Below are 22987 nucleotides of genomic sequence, written 5' to 3'. Positions count from 1 at the left end.
CTGGCAAACTTTCCTTAAGAACTATGTGTTAATTTGGTTTGTAGATTTGGTTAATTAGTTTGTAAACTTGTTCCTGAGTATAGTTTGGACTCAGACACACGAAAGCTATAGCCGCCACCACCATAAGGCTCACCATTACTCAGGGGTTAGATGGAAAGAGGGGCAGGACAAACAAATGAGAAGATCCACCTGTCTGGCCCTTTCGCTTTGAGGAAGGAGGTTCAGTTTCTTGTGGATTAGAGAAACTGAGCTTCAGACCATCTGCATCCAGACCAGCTCTGAAGGTCATTCCCTTGCCACATTCAGCGTGGCGGATCACCCGTCACACCTCAGGCTTCACACAGCCAGGAAGCTGTAGATCACAGGGGGATGGAACTGGAAAACACACTACCAGTGGACCTTCTAGTCTTTGAAAAAGAAAAAAAAAAAAATTAGGTTTCAGTGTTAGCCATTCATAGCCTGTCCTGATCCTCCAGCTTTTGTAGAGGATACGTGTGCGTGCGCTCCGTTGTATCAGACCCTTTGCAACCTCACGGACTGCAGCCCACAAGGCTCCTGTCCACAGAACCCTCCAGGCAAGAATACTGGAGTAGGTTGCCATGCCCTCCTCCAGGGGATCTTCCCGACCCAGGGACTGAACCCACATCTCTTATGTCTCCTCTATTGGCAGGCAGGTTCTTTACCACTGAGCCACGTGGGAAACCCAATAGAGAGTATATCCATGTATATAAGCATATACTACTATCACCTCCAACGTGTGTATCAACAGCCTCACATTTCATATACTTTGACTCTTACTCAGTTTTATTAGTATGTATGCTCTTAAGTCACTAAGGACCATGAACAGTAGACCTGAAGGTATATTAGTTCTAAAAGCAACCAAACCACCAATTAATCATGAATTCATCAAACATGTTTATTGACACCTAGTACAAGGTGGTTATAACATGGTGCCAATGTACAGCTAGATGAATTATATTTAAGAGTCCAAAGGCAAGAGTTAAACTCTAATCTCTCCTACCCCAACCCCCAAAGATAAAGCAGCAAGCAGGCAGAGGGCCCAGTCTGGCTGATTCTCATTTCTGTTCATTCCCTCAAACAAGAGAAATGACAAGCAACTTGATGTTCCAGACGCTGTAAAGTTTACATAGAAGTTTAAGACCCAATTCTTGGGCTCAATAAACTTGCTGTCAAAACCAAGTATGCAGATAAGCTGCTGAATAGAGGACAGTCGACAACCTTCTACACGAGACGGTTTGCAAACCACAGCAGAGAGTCGAGGAGGCAAGAGAGGATGGAGCAAATTCGCTTTTGTTTATTTAGAAAATGGATCAGGGACTTCTCTGGTGGTCCAGTGGTCAAGACTCTGGGCTTCCAATGCAGGGAGCCCAGGTTTCATCCCTGGTCAGGGAACTAGATCCCACATGCCACAACTAAAGACTGAACATCCTGAGTGCCACAACTAAGATCCAGAGCAGCCAAGTAAAGAAATACAAATAAATAAATTTTAATAAAAAATTAAAAATAAATAAAAACACAGTGGATGGCAATCTGCCTTCCAACGCAACAGACGCAAGTTTGATCCCTGGTCCCGGAAGACCCCATGTGCTGCAGAACAAGGAAGCCCCTGCTCCACACCCACGGGGGCCGTGCGCCCAGGGCCAGAGGAGCCTACTCGCTACAACGAGAGAAAGCCCCGCGCGCAGCGATGAAGACCCAGCGCCATCCACACAGAATAAAGGAACAAATCTTTTTAAAAAAAGGATCAGAAGAGGTTCTAGGACTGCCATGCAGTAATACTGAAGGAGGCTTCACAGGGTTTGTGGGATGGTGAGAGGCAAAGATGAGGGGACGAAAAGCCGGCAGGTAAGGAGTTCAGTGTTTCCAGGCAGAGAGAGCCAGCATGGATGAGCACGCACACAGGCAGTGCAAGCGCACGGCATAAGGTGGGGAAAAAATAGGGAAGTCTGGAACACTGAACAGACGCCGTCTCGGGGGTGGTCCTGACTGCTCGTGTTAGCAGAGCACAGTGACCAGAGACATGTGAGAAGCACAGTAAATGACGGAGCTCTAAGAGAGCTAATCCAGCTGCAGTTAACAGAATGAGTTTCCTGAAAGAGAGATGGCAGGAACACCCGTCAGGAAGTGATTACATCCATTCAGTCGTCAAGGACACATTTACGAATCATGACTATATTGTCAGGTATCTGCAAGTACTGAGGGATGGCTGCAGGAAGAAGAATGGGAAGGGTGATTGGTCAGAAGGAACAGCTGGTGCAGACATTAGTCTCGGACACCCAGGCACGTTCGGGTCTGTGAGAAGCTCTGCTCCAGAGGAGGTAAACTGAATTTTAATTAGAAATTTATATTAAATAAACAATTATATTGTTATATAATTATAATGATAATTATATTAAATCAACAGTGAACAGCCATTTATTCGTTAAGCACTTAGTATGTGCCAGGCATTGTTCTTTATACACACTCATTCATTTAATCCTTACAACTCTGTGAGGGAGACATTGCTATTCCCATTTTACAGATGCAGAAACTGACTTCAAGTGCCTCAGAAGTTTGCTTCTCAGAATCACACAGCTATTGGGATTAACATATACACCACTATATATAAAAACAATAATCAAAAATAACCGACTGTATAGCACAGGGAACTCTGCTCAACATTCTGTAACAACCTATATGGAAAAAGAGCCTGAAAAAGAATACATATATGTATTTATATATAAATCACTTTGCTGTACACATGAAACTAACACAGTGCTGTAAATCAACTATATTGTATATAAAACGGGCTTCCTGGGTGGCTGAGATGGTAAAGAATCTGCCTGCAACACATGAGACCTGGGTTTGATCTCTGGCCTGGGAAGATCCCCTGGAGAAGGGCATGGCAACCCACTCCAGTATTCTCGCCTGGAGAATCCCATGGACAGAGGAGCCTGGTGGGCTATGGTCTGTGGAGTCGAAGAGAGTCAAACAAGACAGAGTGACTAACACTTCCACTTTCAATTTCCAATTAAAAGATAATAATAATAAAGCAACCAAAACAACTGAAAAACAAAATAAAAATTATTTTTAGTACTTAAAAAAAATCACACAGCTGTTAACTATGGACTAGGGGATTCAAACCTAAGTCTTTCTCTTTTGAAAACCAACCTTGAGCCCAAATGCCAAGTAAAAGTTGTAGAACAGAAAGGCGGAGCGAGCATTCTAGGCACAAGAGACCTCGACGTATGCATGCGCGCATGGGCAGAAGCAGCTCCCCAGGCAGTCTGCACGAAGCACGAGGCTGAGCGGGAGGGACGAGGCCCAGCGTGCGGTGGACCTCGCTTTGCGTGCTGAACGGTGTGAGCGCTAACTTGGAATCCATGAGAGCCTCTGAAGGCATACACAGAGGACAGCCTGGAAGGGACGGATGGACACACAAGAGGCAAGGTGCGGTGAGCAGGGCAAGACAGTGGGCAGGCTCTCACCAGCCCAGCAAGGGGTGATGCGGACCTGGCCTAGAATTCTGCTCCTGGAAGAACGAATAAGATGACGCCCAGACAGCCCGAGAGGGCAGTGACGGCCCCTCTCGTAGAAGAGTGGATTCCAGAGCAGAGGAGCCTGTGTGTTTGGGGGCAGGCGAATGGGGCAGCTGGGGGCTGGGGGCGGGGAGTGGGTGGCTTGGGGAGAGAAGGTTTGGACTGATGAGTTCAAGTTTGGACTGTTGGGTTCATAGTTCCAGTCTCAGAAGAAAGGTCTGGGTAGGAAACAAAGGTTTGGGCTACAGATCTAGGCAGAAAAAGAAAGTATCATAATTGTGGACTATTAACCAGGAGCAGTCCATAATGCTTTGCACGCATTTTCTCTTTAATCTTTTCAACAATCCTATGAAACAGATATTGTTATTACTAACATGCCCATTTTACAGACTACGGCTCCAACGAAGCCACAAAGACATTAGGTGACCTGCCAAGGGCCACACTATTAGTAAGGGACTAATACCGCACCTCAGTCTCCCACACGTTTGTGACAGTGATCCACAGTACAAACATGGGCTCCAGTACAGGCACAGATTTTTCACTTAAACAAAAGTTTCGTGATGTCACACTCAGTTCCCTGCTGTCTTCCACCCTGTTTCTTTTTTTAAGTAGGCTGCCTGCAACCCACAGCTTGATTCGCAACCTGCTCATGAAACCTACAGTTTGAGAACAGCTGTTCAACACCTACTGCCTCCCGCACCTGAATCAGGCGGCCGAGGTGGGACCACAAAGGTGAGGAGCAGGCTCAGCCACACCCTAGACCACAGGAGAGAATCCACTGCAGGGTGATTCTGGGCCAAAAGCGTAACACGATGAGACGTGAATCTCTTGCGCCAAATCACACCCCGAGGACATGTCTGTGGGAGCCAGCCCTTCGGCAGTGAGTCATCCACTGGCTGCAACACACGTTTATGGGGATGGAAGCTTTTTTTGGCTGCCAAGTGTTTCCACTGTATGGGACAGGAAAAGATGCTGAGGCCTTGACTTTGGAGAAGGATGAAGTTGTTAGCTCTAAAGTTGTTACAGTATTCAGTGGCAGCAGACTGTGGGCACACAGCCCACAGCAAACCTGCCCTGTGCCTGCCCTTCACTTTGATGTAATTCTTGCAGACAGTAATTGCAACAGGAAATTATACCTCCAAGGGGGAAGTTATGGAATATGGCACTTAACATCTTGCTCAGCAGGAAACGATTCTGCTGGCAGGACTGTAAGAATCCACTCCCCAAATATATCACAGAACCTGATGTACATACTCTTTCTGCTGCTCCATAGGAAGAGAAGAGTGTTCCTTTTCAGCAGAATGAAACCCTTCTGAGTGGCTCCAGGGGCTCAATCTCTCAGTTAACGCTTCATTCTTCCTTACTGCCATCATTTTCTCCTTTAACATAATTTCCCTCCCTTCTGAGTTCAAACAAACCCTATTGTTGTTGAGTTGCCAAGTCATGTCCGCCTCTCCATGACCCCATGCGGCATGCCAGGCTTCCTTGTCCATCACCACCTCCCAGAGTTTCCCCGAGTTCATGTCCATCGAATCAGTGAACATGGCATCGAATGTCCATGGCATCGAATCAGTGACGCCATCCAACCATCTCATTTCTTCTGTCGCCCCCTTCTCCTGCCCTCAATTTTCCCCAGCATAAGGGTCTTTTCCACTGAGTTGGCTATTCCCATTGAGTTGGCTATTCCCAATACTTATGGCCAAAGTATTGGAGCTTCAGTTTCAGCATCAGTCCTTCCAATGAGTATTCAGGGTTGACTTACTTAAGATTGACTGGCTTGACTGGCTTGACTGATTGGCCAAGGGACTCTCAAAGAATCTTCTCCAGCACCAAATTTGGAACGCATCCATTCTTTATGGTCCAACTCTCACATCTCTACACGACTACTGGAAAAACCACTGCTTTGACGATATGGACCCCGGTTTCCTCTCAGAAAGTCCCTCTGCAGGACAGAATGTTAGGGGAGCAGAACCTGTTCTCTATCTTGATTGTGGTGCTTTGGGTGGTGGTTTCTATTCATAATCAGTTTCTTAAAAAAACTGACTTCAAAATAAAAGCCCCGACCGTTTTCTGAATCCTACTGCCCTGTGGCTACCATCTTATTTCTTACCATCTTTTCCTTGACACTTGCTCCCTCCAATGAATTCATCAACCCTGAATATTCATTGGAAGGACTGATGCTGAAGAATGAAACTCCAATACTTTGACCACCTGATGTGAAGAGCTGACTCACTGGAAAAGACCCTGATGCTGGGAGGGACTAGGGGCAGGAGGAGAAGGGGATGACAGGGGATGAGATGGTGGATGGCATCACCGACTCGATGGACATGGGTTTGAGCAAGCTCCAGGAGATGGTGAAGGACAAGGAAGCCTGGCGTGTTGCAGTTCATGGGGTCTCAAGAGTCGGACATGACTGAGCAGCTGAAGAACAACAGAAATCAAGTCTTCCCCAGGCTGACCCCCTAGTCAACTCTCTCCCAGTTCCTTTCTCGCCCTCTACAGTGCGTGGCGCTGAAACTGTCTCTTCAGAACCTTGCTGCCTCTCCTCTACCTCTTTACACGCTGCTGCTTTCCATGAGCAATGCCAGAATTCCAAGCCCACCACTCTCCCCTGTGTCCGTTCCCTGGGGCATCTCACCCCGTCTCCTGGGTCAGAGGCCAGCGCGCATGCACTTGACATCCAAATCCACATCGAGAGAGAGGACAGCTGGCTTGGGTCCCCCGCGACCTGCAGGTGCCTCCGCCCTGTCACTGCCTCACATGTGGCACACACAGCTGCCCTCACTGGTGTGGATGACTTCCCCACTGGTCCTCCTCCCAGGCCAGAGCCCTGGGATTCCAGACACGCTCATCACGATCAACGCATGTAGCACGGCAGAAAGGCTCTGTGAACTGCCATGTTCTAAAATGATTATCACTTCTACTCCTGAAAGCTGCTCAAATACTCCTTTGATATGTCTGTAGGTCTCACCTAATTTTTCTCCAGCCTTTGCTCCATGTCTGTATCTCTCTCTTGCCCCCAGTGTACTGTGTGTTTTGTTCTTCGTCTCTTTACTAAAATAACCTTTTCCCCTCTTACTCTGCAGCTCAAGACTCTTTAAAGGCTCCCGTTACATGTCGAACTGCGTCTCCCACCCCCCTCCCCACAAAAGATATGTTTCTGAAGTCCCCTAGTACCTCAGAATCGGAGAAGGCAATGGCACCCCACTCCAGTACTCTTGTCTGGAAACTCCCATGGATGGAGGAGCCTGGTGGGCTGCAGTCCATGGGGTCACAAAGAGTCGGACACGACTGAACGACTTCACTTTCACTTTTCACTTTCATGCACTGGAGAAGGAAATGGCAACCCACTCCAGTGTTCTTGCCTGAAGAATCCCAGGGACGGGGGAGCCTGGTGGGCTGACATCTATGGGGTCGCAAAGAGTCGGACATGACTGAAGCGACTTAGCAGCAGCAGCACCTCAGAACATGACCTTATTTGGAAACAGATCTTCACAGAGGTGACAAGGTGAAAATGAAGCTGTCAAGTGGACCGTAATGCAATATGTCTGGTGTGTGCATGTTCAGTCTGACTTCAGTGGTATCTGACTCTTTGCAACCCCATGGACTATAGCCTGCCAGGCTCCTCTGTCCATGGGATCCTCCAGGCAAGAATACTGGAGAAGGTAGCCATTCCCTCCTCCAAGGGATCTTCCCAACCCAGGGACTGAACCCAGGTCTTCTGCATTGTAGGTGAATTCTTACCAGCTGAGCTACCAAGGAAGCTCCTAATATGTCTGATGTCCTTATAAAATTTAAAAAAAAAAAAAAAAGGCAGTTTGGACACAGGGAAGGAGGACAACGTGAAGACACGGGGAGAGCCCTGTCCGTAAGCCAAGGAAGCCTGCGGCTGCTGAGAGCCAGAGGCTCACTCCCACTCCCCAGAAGGGGCCAGCCCTGCCCACACATTCTCTGCCATGTCTCCGTTTGGCCTTAAAGATCTTTAATTCGACCCCTCCCTCCCCATTCAACCTCTATTCCCGCAAGTTCCCCACTTCGGCCTTCAGGTCAGTCTCCGCACCAATCAGACGTGTCTCCCTCTCGTCCTGATCTGGAAATGGCTCTCCACCTTTGCTTGCGATGTCCCCCACCTGCTTCTCTCTGCCATCAAAACTTCGCACATTCTTTAGCCTGCAACATCAGTCTCTCTCCCGCCATTACAGTGTCACTGATCTTTCGGCCGATTGCCTCTTCCCCTCCTCTAAACTATCATTGTCAAGTCTTATGTCTTACAAACGGACACCCGATCGCAGCTTGTTCACACAGTTCCCTAACGGCTTCTTCTGTGATGCTCTCGGGTCTTAAATTTTAAGTTAATATTTGAGTTAAATTTTAAGTCCCTATTGGAAATCACTTTCCCAGACACCTCCCTAGATTTGTTTACTCAATAAAACATGTTTTTGACCAGAGCTTCCCACAATTCTTCTTTTATTACATAACATCTGATCAGACATCACTGAGCATTCGGGTCAATGAGGAACATCAAAGCTGTGAGTGCAAACTTCCTTTCCTTGAAAAGTCACTGGACTTCCTTACCTCTAAAATGTTACTTCTCAGAGTCCTTGTAAAGATAAGGTGGAACAATTTACATGAAAGTGATTTTTAAAAGGTGAAGATTTGCTCAAATGTGAGATTAAATCATTATCATCACAGTGCCAGGTTAGCTCAGCTAGTTAGCTGCCCTTCTGAGGAAATTATGGGCTTGAGCCAAGTGAGCTGGCTCTTCTAGGTCTGTGCCACAGCGGGCAATAAACTCACAACTAACAGAGCGGGAGGAAGGATGGAGCCAACCACAAAGCAGGTCCAGGGGGTCAGCAGGGTTATCTTCATAAAGAAAAGACAGACGGCGTGCGGTCACCTCAGTCTCCCTGAGGCATGCAGGACCTCAGGCTCTCGGAAGGACACTGACAGTCCCTGACACACAGCTCTGGTGCAATAAACCCACAGGTAATGGGTCATCCCCAAGTCAAGAGGTTTAACGTTGCATTCTGGTTTTATTTGGTCATTTAGTTCTACCGGTTTTATGACTGAAAGCTAATCAAGAATTGCGAAAAATGCCTGAAATACAAAAAGCAGGTTGAGGACTTCCCTGGTGGTCCAGCGGCTAAGACTCCAAGCTCCCAGATCAGGGAGCGTGGGTTCTATCCAAGGTCAGGGAACTAGATCTCACATGCCGCAACCAAGACCCAGCAGAGTCAAATAAATAAATATTAAAAAAAAAAAGAAAAGCAAGTCGACCTCCGTCAATTTAGAATCTCAATATGGTCCATTCCACGAGCATATCAAAAGAGCCAAAGTCCAGTTTCCAAAGAAGACGCGCTATGGTATTACATGGAGTCGATGCGTTTGGTGAGTATTCATGTTCCCAGACCAGCAATCTTTCCCCAGCCATATGGATTTAGGCTTGTTTTTCTTAATTTAATGTTTCTTTTTAAAAGGGATTAAACTAACTTTCCTTCTTTCACTTCACCTTTGGTATTTGTTTCACAAACTTTAAACTTTGGCCAACAATTTTGCGTGGTCGGTCTGAAGTTCCAGATGCCAAATACAGACTGCACGTTAGTAAGTACTGCAGCTGTTTTTTATGTGCAAAATTCAGAAAACTGGGCCCTGGGTCTCTACGGCCTGGAAAATAGATCTAGGAGACAAGCAGGAGGTCTGAGCGTCTCCACTAGGAGTGACTCCATCCCTCTGGTCTGTTAGTGACCTCCTGTCCCTACTGACCCCCTATCAACAGGTCCCCGCCGGATGGCTGAATAATGCAGACTGCATACTGAAAGGCCCAGACCTGGCAGCGCTTTGGTGAACGCCTGTATCCAAGGGACTTGATGGAGAGGAAATGGTTTCGGAAAAATATCTAAGAAAAGCAACCTATTTAGTTCTACTTAGATTTAGTTCCAGCATAGAGCATCCTGTGTGGAATGAGCCCCAAACATGCCAAGAATATCTTGTACTACGTTACAAATGAAAACCAGCTCCCATGCAGATGGAATTCAGAATTTCATAACTCAACATGTCTGGCCCTCTCCCATTACAGAAACTGCTTTTAACTATTCAAAGCAAACTCTTAATTATTTCCCATTCTTGACATGCAAAGGCTTTTTAGAAAGTAGTATGAATTTGATCTATAATAGATGCTTATTAAAAATTCAGAAATTTTGTTTAAGCAGTTAGGTGGACTACAAGTAAAAGCCTTATAGAGGAAATCCCAGAGAGGCCCAACTGATTTTTTTCTTTCAATGAGATCATTTTAAAAATGAATAAAACATACCTTCCCCTGTGGGGTCTGGAGCTGAAGCAGAAACATTAGAGTAAATGTCACAGGGAAAAAAGGAATACTTTGCACAGACTCCCTCCCCCTCCCACCCTCCCACTTCTTCCTGTTTCAAGCTCCTAGATCTTCCCGTGTTGTGGGGTGGGGGTGGGGGTGGGGGGCAGCTTCCAGTGGGTTGTAGCCTTTAGGCATCAATTACTTTGTACTTCAGACTTCTGGACTAAGATGTTTGGGGAGGAAGGGGATGAAGGACACTTGAAGCGTAATTGCTACTTGATGGCTGAAAATAGGCAAAAACAGCAGAGAAGACCCCACCCCACCCCCACCCCCCGGCGCCCCTGAGCCTCTGCTCATCCTTCTTCTAAGCAAATGACATCCAGTCACATCACTGCCTTGTACAGCAGGACTGTGTGACTTCTGTGTGATCTGGGACGAAAGAAAGTGTCTGTCATCTCAGGCTCATTTGTTGTAGAGTGTGACTTCTGTGTGATCTGGGACGAAAGAAAGTATCTGTCATCTCAGGCTCATCTGTTGTAGAGTGCGTGGCACAACAGGCTTATGGGCACTGCTTCTCTAAAATGGAAATAACTTAGTGAGAAAAGACTTCTTCGTGGCACCAGGTCTGGAGGCTACATTCTGTAACTATTTGTTAAGTTTTCCCTTGATCAGTGGTTTCATCCTTGGCTATGATTAACCAGAGAAAGACATGTAAGTTTTGCCATTTCTGTACTGCTGCTATCAAGACACAAACATTCAACCTATCTGAGTGTCCTTGTATCCACCTCCCGTGGGTAACTTCTGACTGGGCATGCTAAAAGAAGGGGGGTTTCCAGGATTGTGCTCACATTCCTTAAGAGGCTCACTTTTATTATCTCCTTCTTTGACTAATCTGGCAATTATTTTGCTTTTCATAAGCAGAATCCAATGCAGGAAGATCTAAATAGACATTGCTCCAAAGAAGACAAACAGATGGTCAAAAAGCACATTTAAAGAAGCTCAATATGGCTAATTAGTAGAGAAATGCAAATCAAACTGAGGTGTCACTTCATACTGGTCAGCATGGCCATCATCAAAATGTCTACAAACAATAAATGCTGGTGGGACTGTAAATTAACACAACTATTACGGAGACTAGTACGGAGGTTTCTTAAAAACTAAAAACAGAGCTGCTATATGATCCAGCAATTCCACTCTTGGGCATACCTCCAGAGAAAACCATAATTCTAAATGATACATACAACCCAGTGTTCATCTCAGCACTACTTGCAATAGCCAAGACATGGAAATAACCTGTGTCCACCAGCAGAGGCATGGATAAAGGCGTGGCACAATGGAATATTACTCAGCCATAACAAGGATGAAATAATGCCATTTGCAGCAACCTGGATGGATGATCACACTAAGTGAAGTAAGTCAAAGACAAATATCATATCACTTACATGTGAAATCCTAAAAAAAAAAGATTCACATGAACTTACTTACAAAATAGAAACAGACTCACACAATATGGCTACAAAGGGGAAAGACGGGGGAGGGATAAATTAGGAGTTTGGGATTAACATATATAATCAGTCCCCTACCTACAAACTGTCAAGTTGCGAACTTTCAAAGATGTGATCACGCATTCCAACAATGTCAGGCATGAAAGTGCAGCTTGCCCTGCATCTCCTGTTGTTGATGGTCCTTCAGCTCTACCATCTCCCACCCTCCCCTGCCCCTCCAAACAGTAACTTCTTGCCTGCTTACTCAATGTCAGACTCTGGATGCCAGCTGTTGTACTGTACTACTGAACATTTCAAGGTACTGTACTATAAAATTAAAAAATTTGCATTTTTACATATTATTTGTGTGAAAATTATTATAAAACGATTACCGTACAGTACTGTATAGCCCACTGTGTTGCTTGGGTACCCAAGCTAACCTTGTTGGACTTACAAAACCAACTGGACTTGCAAATGCGCACTCAAAATGAACTTAATATGCAGGGGACTTACTGTTCACACTAGTATATATAAAATAGATAATAGACAAACAGCAAGGACCTACTGTATAGCACAGGGAACTCTACGCAATATTCTATAATAACCTATGAAGTGAAGTGAAGTGAAGTCGCTCAGTCGTGTCCGACTCTTTGCGACCCCATGGACTGTAGCCCACCAGGCTCTTCCCTCCGTGGGATTCTCCAGGCAAGAGTACTGGAGTGGGTTTGCCATTTCCTTCTCCAGGGGATCTTCCCGACCCAGGAATCAAACCCGGGTCTCCCGCATTCTAGGCAGACGCTTTAACCTCTGAGCCACCAGGGAAGCCCTTAGTAATAACCTATGGGGGAATATAATCTGAAAAAGAATGCATATATGTATGTGTATAAGTGAATCACTTTGCTGTACACCTGAAATTAACACAATATTGTAAATTAACTGTATTCCATTATAAAATAAAAATTAAATTAAAAAAAAATCCAATGCAGGAGGTAGGCAGAGGGAGCCCTGGACACATGCTGAATGATGCCAGGGTGCCAGCGGCCCCAAGCTCCCCAAGGAGACAATCCACTCACCAGCACGAGGGAGATAACTGCACACCGAGACAGCCTTCAATGCCAGGGTGCCAGCGGCCCCAAGCTCCCCAAGCAGACAATCCACTCACCAGCACGAGGGAGATGACTGCACACCGAGACAGCCTTCAATGCCAGGGTGCCAGCGGCCCCAAGCTGCACAAGGAGACAATCTACTCACCAGCACGAGGGAGACGACTGCACACTGAGACAGCCTTCAATGCCAGGGTGCCAGCGGCCCCAAGCTCCACAAGGAGACAATCCACTCACCAGCACAAGGGAGACGACTGCACACCGAGACAGCCTTCAATGCCAGGGTGCCAGCGGCCCCAAGCTCCCCAAGGAGACAATTCACTCACCAGCACGAGGGAGACGACTGCACACCGAGACAATCTTCAATGCCAAGGTGCCAGTGGTCCCAAGCTCCCCAAGGAGACAATTCACTCACCAACACGAGGGAGACGACTGCACACCGAGACAGCCTGTGCTGCCACTAAAGCAAGCTGTGCTGCATGAAAAGATGCTCAGCATCCCTAATCATCAGAGAAATGCAAATCAAAACCACAATGAGGTATCACCTCACACCCATCAGAATGGCCATCATCAAAGAGTCTACAGGGAATTCCCTGGTAGTCAGGGAGTATGGGTTCAGCCCCTGGTTGGAGAACTAAGATCCCACAAGCTGTGAGGCACAGCCAGAAAAATAAAAATAATTAAAAATAAATAAAAAGTCTACACATAAATGCTGGAGAGGATGTGGAGAAAAGGAAACCCTTCTACACTGCTGGGAATGTAAGTTGGTATAGCCACTATGGAAAGCAGCATGCAAGTTCCCCAGAAAAGTAAAAACAGAATTTCCACATGATCCAACAAACCCATCCCTGGGGATATATCCAGGCAAAACTGTAATTCAAAAAGACACATGCACCCCCTCCACGGTCATAGCAGAAAATTCTCAATAGTCGAGATACGGAAACAACCTACATGTCCATCAACAGGTGAGTGGAAAGGAAGGCAGGGCACACATGTGCAGCGGAATGGCACTCACTCAGCCAGAAAAAGAACGGAACAAGGCCATCGGCAGCAACCCGGAGGGACCTAGAGGTCACGTACATGTGGAAGCAAAACACAACACAAACAACCTATGAAACAGAAACCCAATCGTGGACGTAGAGAGCGGACTTGCGGTTGCCAGGGGGCGGGGCTCGGGAAAAGGATGGAGTGGGAGGTTGGCATTAGCACGTGTAAGCTTTCATAGGCAGAGTGGATAGACGAGGTCCACTCTACAGCACAGAGAACTACGTTCGATGGCCTATGATGAACCACAGTGGAAAAGAATATTAAAAAAGAATGCACATATACGTGTGCATATGCGAAACTAAATCACTTTGCGGTGCAGCAGAAATGAACACAGCACTGCAAATCAACTATACCTGAATTAAAACCATATTAAACTACAGGAAACTGCGTTAACCTTGAACTACACGAAAAGGGACGGGTCGGAACTGACCCCAAGCTTCCCTTCTTTTGAGTCCTGCAGGTTCCTGCCCTTTCCCTTCCCCCTCCTGTGCCTCCAGTTCACTATCTTCACTCCCAGCAGAATTCTAACTAAGGCAGGCTGCCCAGCTACAAAGATAGCCAGGTGCCCTGCCATTGTGCCCAACAGCAAGGACATCCCGGCGAGCTAACAAGATGCAAATCCCCTGCAATGTGGCTAATGCCTTTTTTTTTTTTTTTTTTAATCCCTCAGTGAAGGCCCAGAAAACTCACTCTTTTTCAGATGGGTTTATAATATAGCCTTGACACCATGGTCGAATATTTAACACTAATTTAAATAAATTGCATGTGCTCAGCAAAAGAGAACATTCTGTCTTTGTTTAGTCTGAGAGGTTGTTTTCAAGATGAAAGAGACCTGATCTTGTCCTCTAAATTAAGGCAAATCTCAAGGATAGCTATGTCCCTATTTTGGGTTATTTTGATATTAATGAACTGTTTGATGGCTGGGGAAGGAATATCACAGGAATAGAGCCATGTACTGAATTGGGGATTGACAGAAAGTGTCACTTTATCCAGGTCTTGTTGAAGAGCCAAGAACACAACTTTTGCTGCCAAAGGAATCAACTCGCAGACATCTGAGCTGAATTATAGAGGGGGCTCCTAGCCCAGCCCTAGACCTGGTCACCCAGGTAAGGAAATCAGTAAACAGGTGGGAGAAGGGTGCTCATTGATGTCTCACGGCACCACCAAAGCTTGAAAATTCCTTTAAGGTTCACGCTCTGCCTTTTACACTATTGTACCTCTTAGATCATAACGCAGCGAGTTTGAAACATAATATTTGTTCAACAAATCCTGTTGGTTGACAGACGGGGCTTGAAAAACAGCTTTCCTTTCTTCTATCTGATTGGACAGAACATTCCAAAACAAAACTGGGTGTAATCTTTGACATTTTTGGTCTTCTGTCAGATCTCTCTTTTCAGGAGTCTTAACCTGAGAGCCTTCCCGTGTTGTTTCCTGGTCCTTAAAATCAGCATCCTTGAAGGTCAGCAACGAAAGTTCTAAAACGCCAGCCCTGACCCTAGACGGAGACAACCAGGTCAGCCAGACTTTATGCCTCTCTAGACATTTTGGTTTAGCACAACTGAAACCAAAAGACATTGCTCAAACAGCAGACATTCTGAAACCTGAAAAACATTTCCAATAAAGATACAGTGATTTAAATGGCTAATCAACTTCCAGACCGCCAACTGCCTCCAGCATATTTGTGCAAATTGCTCTGGTGCCAGGAGTCTGCAAGTTGATCATTTTACTGCAGGTAGGGCGGAAGCAAACCAGTTCCACAGCTTCTATCTGAGACCTTCCACACTGTCATAAATGAATAAAGACGCTGACCGACACAGTGTTTTTGTTTGACTCAAGGACACATCCTAATCTTTCTGGCCAGCTCTTCTGCCTACATAAATTTCATCCAGACATCCAGTATGTTATGAAAAAAAGAAAGTATTGCGAATTCTAGGGAGAGGATATTTCAGTTCTAGGATCAAGATGAGATTAAAAGGGGAGATATGCAAAACTAACAGTTTTACATAGCAAGGAGCCAGTATTCATATTTGCCAGCGAGCTCACTTTCGGAGGTTGAATTACCGCTCCACTCTTCAAAAATACATAAAAGCTGAGTGGCTGGTAAACAACTGGCTCAGTCCTTAGACTTACTCCCCTTCATTTCCTCTCTAGCTACTTATCTTGAAGGCTGCATTCACCGATTCTTCTAACTCTAGAACAAATACTAGCCATATCAAAGACTTACCATTTTCCTGCAGAGAAAATAAACTAAACTCTTAGATAACTTGCATTGACTTCTTTAGACCTGCCAACTGGCAGGCCAGTCTTAAGGTCTGATATCTAAGAGGATAAGAAATAATGCTGGTGACAGAAAATGACAGTGCCTCAGCCCTGACGCAAAATATTTAATATAACAGTCTCAGAGAGGCCTCGCAAACAGATATCCATGAAGGTATTTTCTCATGAAACCCCAAAAGAAAACTATCACCGTTTCTATCTGCCTTCTTAGCAGCAGCATCAAAAGCATCTGGCCAACAGTTGCCAGCATCAACATTTAGAACCTGTGCAAATCAAACTAAGGTTGTCTTTGGGGGATTTACAATCCAAGATGGCTTTACTGTAAACCAAGCAGTGTCATTTTCAGTAATAAGAGAAGGAGAAGGTTCTGATCATGTTATTTTCCCAGGTTTTAGGATTTCAGGATGGCACTTTGAAAGTGCCAATTACCAGATTGGGTTCTCTCTGTTGAGTAGGCCGAATTCTCATCAAGAAATAGCTAGAGTGGTGATGAGTTACTGCTGCTCAGACAAGGCCAATAAACGTATCACACCTGAGCCCCAAGGTAAATATCCAGCCTCTTTCTAAAGTAAGCAGTGGACAGAAATTCCAAGGACAGAATTCAACCCAAGGACAAATCAAAGTCAGTGCGTATGCTCTGTTCGGTGTGAAGAAGTGTGAGAAGTTCTTTCCATTTGTGTTTCAATATGAAGCAGGAATAAAAAGCTGACCAGACAATCAGGAAACCATGCAAGTCAACATTAAAATGACGACGCAAGAAAAATAATTCAAGACCTATGGCACATAGGGCTTCCCTGGTTGCTCAGATGGTAAAGAATTTGCCGGCAATGCAGGAGACGCTGGTTCAATCCCTGGGTCAGGTTTACTTTTGAGAGATACAATGGAATTTCCAATGGAGGGTTTGATACAGAGTTTTCCAGGAAAACAAATGCAGGATATGGGAAAATGTTCTAATACTGATACGGGGACACAGTCAGCTAAACAAACTTGCCTCTAAAAGGTAGATATCCTAGATTCCATGAGCCAAAATGGAGTCATGGTATGTACCTAAATAAGATAGTATAAAAAATGGTAGAAAGAAAGAGGCAGGGTCCACAGAAAGGAAGGTACAAACATGGGTGTGAGTGAGATCTGGTGCAAACCACCCCTACCCCGTCCAGAATATGAACTATCTCCACCATGAAGACATTTCATTAGTGCAAGCGGCCGTGCCCTACTCAACCAAATCCGGGTTTAAAGGGAGGAAGGAGGTAGTTTTCTTTTGAAACTGTTGCTGTTTGTTGTTCAGCAGCTAGGTTGTGTCTGACTCTTTGGGACTCCATGGACTGCAGCACGCCAGGCTCCTCTGTCCTCCACTACCTCCTGGAGTTTGCTCAAATTCACGTCCATTATTGACTCTTAATTCCTAGATATATTTGAAGAGGAAGAAACAAGTAATGTGCGTCATAAAGAATTCAATCAAATCCTTCACATCTTTGGTTAAGGTTGAGTAGCCCAAGGGTTCTGAGTCATTTCTGCTCTTTTGTTCCTTTCAGTCCAAAGGCAGCTAAATCTGCCAGGGATGAAATCACGTAGCCATCTGAGACCAGAGGTCAAGAGAAAGGCAGATAGTGAGCCCAGCGAGCACAGTCCATCTTCAAACCCCTGACAAAGGACCGGGAAACACCAAAGAGTCGCGCAACAAACCCACCATACATCCCAAAGACTGATGCAAAAGTTACTCTCAACTTTTATAAGAAAATAGGCTAAAAACTATTTAACGGAGGAAAGAAAGCATTGGTGAGCCTTGTTTCTATGACAATAATTCCTCCCACCCAAGGGGCTCACCTACTCTTTGGATGTCTAGGTGCTTAAAATTAACCACTTAAAAAGCATTTGAATCTAAAGCTGTCTCTGCTCTTAAGGTTGGTGAATCCTGAGGGGAGGGGAAGGGTGGGGAGAGAACTAGCTGCCTGTGGGATTGGATTACAGGTGGAAACTAATTTAGGGTTCACAGAAACTTGGGATCTGACAGGCGCTTTATGAGACCAGCCTTCCTCCCCACTCCCACTCTTACCGAATTTGTCCGCAGCGTGCGGTTCTCAACATGGGGCATGTATTTTCAGAAGGTATCAATCCATAAAAGCCCCGAAAACCCTCAAAAATCAACATCTCTCTCCTCCAAGAAGCCAGACTTGCAGTATCAACTTGGGCAGAGGATCAGAGTGGAAGCTAATTAGGAAGGAACCCGGTTTCAGGAGTTGGTTGGAGGAAAACAACCGAAATGTAACAAGACAGCGAGAAGGAAATCCACCTTTTCAACAGTTATTAAATCGCGCGCTGTAAGGTTACAGAATATCTTCTTCCCTCAGTTGCAAAATGCCGAGAAAAGCGAGCTGGGCTCGCCCCTTTCCGGACTGGCGGCGGGTCCCCGGCTCCCCAGCACCAGCGCCCGCCCCGGCCCGTCGACCAGGGCCCGGAAGCGGCGTCTCCGCCGGCTCCGCGCACCGCGGTCCCGGAGCCGGAGCCCCGAGGGGAGGCCCCGGGTGAGCCGGCCCAGCCCACGGGCGCAGCCGCCCACGCGCAGCGCGGGCAGCCGTCCTGCAACCGCGACTTACCGCGCGACGGCGACCCGCTCGGCGACTGCAGCGGCGTGCGCGGCCCGCGGCGGGGGAAGCCGCGCACCCGCGGGCGATTCCGGGCTCTAGGCTGAAGCTGCGAAAACGGGCGAGCCGAGGGAGCGCCGCCTCCCTGCTGGATCCCCGAGGGCCTGGACTCGGCGACCTCGCTTCCAGCAGGCTCTCGGGTCGGTCACTTCCATCCCGTGCTCAGGCCCGGGGCTGAGACATCTGTTTTCCATCAACCGCGCGGCCCCGGCAAATCCTGGATTACGCGCCGCCCGGCGCCCGCCGCTTTCCCGGCCCCGGCGCGGCGCTAATCCCCGCACAAAAGGCAGGCGAAGCGCACGCAATGCGGCGCCCGGTGCAGACAGCCTTCTCCCCTGCGCGCCGACTGCGGGCTCGGCGGCCGGCTCCCGGGGGAGAGCCGATCGCAGCCCTGGGGCAGGGGAAGGGTGGGCGCGGTCCTCGGGGCTGCTCCCGCGCACGCTTCCTCCCCCAGCTCGGTAAACACGCTGCAAAGTCTGTCCCTTCGGGGGGATGACTTCAGTTTGACGCGGCTGTAAAGGGCCAGCCTCCAGAACAGAATGGCTCATTATTCAAAGCGATCACAGCCCTCAAAGGGAGAGAGGGGGGGAAAAAATCTCTGCGTTTACTTTAAGTAAATTCTGACAATGAGCGCGGGAAGCGAGGAGAAATTACCGTGTCTCAAGGTCTTCCGTTTTATTCTGTAAATTAGATCGATGTAGGGAATCTCCCCGCTCCGTCCCCCCGCCTTCCTTCCGCCTAGAAACATTTGTGTGCCTCCTCTGCGCCAGGCACGGGGCTGGGGAAACACTGCCGGAAAAAGCCTGAGGTCTCTACTCGCGAGTGCCTTAGGAGCATCAGGGCAGGGAGAGAGAAGGGGAGAGGAAAGCAGTGATTTCAGCGGTTGCGGAGTTGCTGTAATAGCCCGTGTCTAGAGGGTTGCAGGAACACTGAAATGGGTTTTGAATCATGCTGGAAATCAAGGCAGGCTTCCCCAGAGGAGGCTGCCATTGAGTTTTGAAGACTGAACGGGCGCCAGGCGGAATGAAGAGGAAGACCTGAGCATCTGTATGAGCGCAGAGAGCAGGTGAGAGGTCCAATGCTGAGAGACGGGATTATGCAGGACAGCGAGGGGTCGGATCCTGAAGATCTGATTGGCCCATTTCTGACCTTTGCACGCGGCGAGGCCTCTCTGAAGAATTTTAAAGTAGACAAGTGACTTGATTTGCCTTTGAGAGAGATCGTTGTGGAAGGCATCTAGAAGGAAGGCCGTCTAGGAAAGGATGGAGGTGGGGCTGGGATGGATGAGAAGTGCGCCAAAGCTGTGCCACAGGTGGAACCTCTAGGATTTGTGGCGGAGACGCAAGGGGGAGCAGAGTTGTAGGCAGGCACTGCGGACATGGCCGGCGGGGTAGATGGAGGGTGCCCCTCACCGGGGGACAAATGAAGACGAGGAAACAAGTGGTTTCTGGTTTTTGTGGGCTATCCAACTGCAAAGGTCGCAGCAGGCAAGGCTGCCACATTATTACGGGCTAAACATTTATCTTAGGCCCTTTTCCATTTATAAGAGGGCTTCCCAGGTGGCTCAGTGGGAAAAGGATCCGCCTGCCAATGCAGGTGGTGCAAGGAGACGCTGGAAGAAGAAATGGCAACCCACTCCAGCATTCTTGCCTGGAGAATCCCATCCTCAGAGGAGCCTGGTGGACCCTAGTCTATAGGGTGGCAAAGAGTTGGACACAACTGAGCGACTGAACATGCATATACACACCACTTAGAAGAAGAAGGTAAGTACAGCAATAAAGGAAATACACAACATTTGTTAGAGCTTCCATACCACCAACGGAGTGGCTTAAACAACAGAAATTTATTGTCTCACAGTTCTGAGGCTAAAGATCCAAGTTCACTGGGTGAACAGAGCCATGCCCCCTTGAGGGCCCCAGGGAAGGATCTGCACCAGGACTCTCCCCTGGCTTCTGATAGTTTCCTGACTTGTGGCAGCAGACTTCAATCACAGGGCCTTCTCCCTGTGTGTCTGCATCCAACTGTCCCCTTTCTATAAAAACACCAGGGATACTGGATTGGGGCTTCCCAGGTGGGGCTAGTTGTAAAGAGCCTGCCTGCCAATGCAAGAGATGAGACTTAAGAGATGCAAGTTTGATCCCTGGGGCGGGAAGACCCCTTAGAGGAGGGCAACCCACTGCAGGATTTCTTTCCTGGTGAATCCCATGGACAACTGAGCCTAGCGGGCTACAGTCCATAGGGCTGCACAGTTAGACACGACTGAAGGGACTCAGCACGCACCCAGGATACTGGATTACAGGCCACCCCACTCCAGTATGAACTCATTGTAACACATCTGCCCTTATTTTTATCTATTTTGAAATGATTGTATTTGCATATAAAGCCACATTCTGAGGTACTGGCTGTGAGGATTTCAACATAGGGATTTTAGTGGGACATAATTCAACCCATAACATTCACAGTGCAAATTAAGTTATCGAGTGGGATTCAATATGGAGTTGTAGAGAAACACCAGTTTTAAGTGGCTAAAAGAGCAGATCCAGGTGGAAAGTGAGAAAAAGATGATGAGAAGGTACAAGAAGGGTTACACACAGTGAAGAGACGTGTTTGAGAGGGATCGTCCACATTGCCAAATCTCACCAAGTCAGGCCAGACAGAGCTAGACATTGCCATTGCCTCTGGCAGTGTGCTAGTCACTGGACCAAATGGTCAGAACACAGGAGCTTCAAATACTTCGCTCCAATATTTTGTGATTTTAAAACCATTGCCCAGGGAATTCCCTGGAGGTCCAGTGGTTAGGACTCAGTGCTGTCACTGCCGGGGCCTGGATTTGATCCCTGGTTGGGGAACTAGGGTCCTGCAAGCCGCACAGGACCTCAAAAAATAAAAAAATAAATCTAAAAAAAAAAAATCATTATCCAGCAAACTCCCTGAGGGAACTGGGGGTAGTGGACACTAGTTTGACTCATCCCCACGCCTAGCCTGCTTTCTCAGCCTCCTTTACAGCTGGGGCTTGAAACCCTGGCCTAGGCTCTGGCAGTCAGGTGGATAGTTGCTAGGCTTCAGTCTGGATGAAAGCCATATGGGAAGGCAGACTCTAAGGAAGCTGCTTTCTGTGAGGTGGTGGAATCTGGTAGAAAGATATAGAGGCCCAGGGCCAGCAGGGGTGAAGGTCCGAGACGCGCATGCCCAGGGGAACAGTGCTGGGCCCATACTGGAACCTTCCTGTGATACAATTTAGGTATTGTTCTCAGTGGGGTAACCTCTAAGTCTAATTCTCTGGGTTTCTCGGAGATTCTCTGAGCCATGTAATAGTCTTAAAAAAGAAAAAAAAATGCTTTATTGAGATATAATTCACACACTATAAAATTCATCCATTTAAACTGTGTAATCCATATATATATGAGAGATAACCAACAAGATATATATATGTGCGTATGTGTGTATATGACTGAATCGCTTTGCTAGACACTGAAAGTAACAACACTGTAAATCAACTATACCTCCATTTAAAAAAAAATGAATCTTCAAAAAAAAGTACAATCCAGTGGCTTTTAGTATATTCACAAGGTTGTGCAGCCATCTAAGTCCACTGTCTAAGTCCAGGACATTTTCATCACCTGTGATCACTCCCGGTTTCCCCCTCCTCCCAGCCCTGAGCCACAGCTAATCTACTTTGTGTCTCTACGGATTTGCCTATTCTGGACATCTCATGAATGGTTCATCTCATGGTTCTGGCTTCTTCCACTGATGAAAAAGTTTTTAAGATTCATCCGTATTAGCACGAGTTGTAGCACGAATCAGCGCATCATTCTTTGATATACTACATTTCGTCTATTGGTTCATCAGTGGATTTTCACTTTTTGGCTGGCGTGAATAATGCTGTTTAAACATTTGTGTGCAAGTTTTTGTAGGAACATATATTTTCATTTCTTTTGGGTATATATCTAGGAGGAGAATTACTGGGTCATATGGTAATTCTTGGTTGAAAAATTTGAGGAACTGCCAGACTGTTTTCCAGAGCAGTTACACCATGTTACACTATCACTAGGGTTCTAATTTCCCAGTGGGCATAAAGTGGTATCTCACTGTGGTTTTGATTGGCATTTTCCTAATGACTAATAATGCTGGATATCTTTTCATGTGCTTCTTGACCATTTGTGTATCGTCTCTGAAAAAATGTCTATTAAAATCCTGTTAGGGGAACTGTCCCAGACCACCTGCCCTGGCCAGGCACCATAGTAACCACCTGCACGAGCTACCCTGCAACAGGAGCTTCTGGTAAAGAGCTTGAAACAAAGAGGCTGATGCCAACCAGAAGAATTCAGAACAGGCCCAAACAACAGAGGAGATGCCAGTTCATCCTTCTCGCCAGGGTCCATCCTGACTGATGCTTGTTCCCCTGGGAAGGGCCCTGAGTCAGAATGACTGGCCAGAGGTAGCCCGGCACCTAACCCCGTCACCACCACCTGAGACCGAGCCATGTGGCAGCGCAGTCCTCCCGGGTCCCCTCGCCCTCTTGCTCTCTGCCTGCACGCCCCTGTTCCGATAAATGCTCTTGGTTTGTCAGCACGAGGGTCTC

At 47.1% G+C, this 22987-nt stretch overlaps 1 protein-coding gene across 7 annotated transcripts in view; it reads right to left on the bottom strand.

Annotated features, from left to right (window-relative positions):
• Positions 1–22987, bottom strand: part of TRIM2 (tripartite motif containing 2) — a 127001-nt gene that overhangs the window by 88297 nt on the left and 15717 nt on the right. For 2 of the 7 annotated variants that reach the window (XM_018061613.1, XM_018061614.1), the window contains exon 1: positions 18358–18935. The exons of 3 other annotated variants lie outside the window; for them this stretch is intronic. The gene's annotated coding sequence lies outside the window, so the exon portion shown is untranslated. Of the gene's footprint in view, positions 1–18357; positions 18936–19059; positions 19608–22987 lie in introns of those variants that run through there. 2 more of the 7 variants (XM_018061616.1, XM_018061618.1) reach the window with 2 other exon arrangements.

This window comes from Capra hircus, chromosome 17, assembly GCF_001704415.2.
Source record: "Capra hircus breed San Clemente chromosome 17, ASM170441v1, whole genome shotgun sequence".
NCBI classification, from domain to species: domain Eukaryota; kingdom Metazoa; phylum Chordata; class Mammalia; order Artiodactyla; family Bovidae; genus Capra; species Capra hircus.
This window is presented reverse-complemented; position numbering and strand designations above follow the sequence as displayed.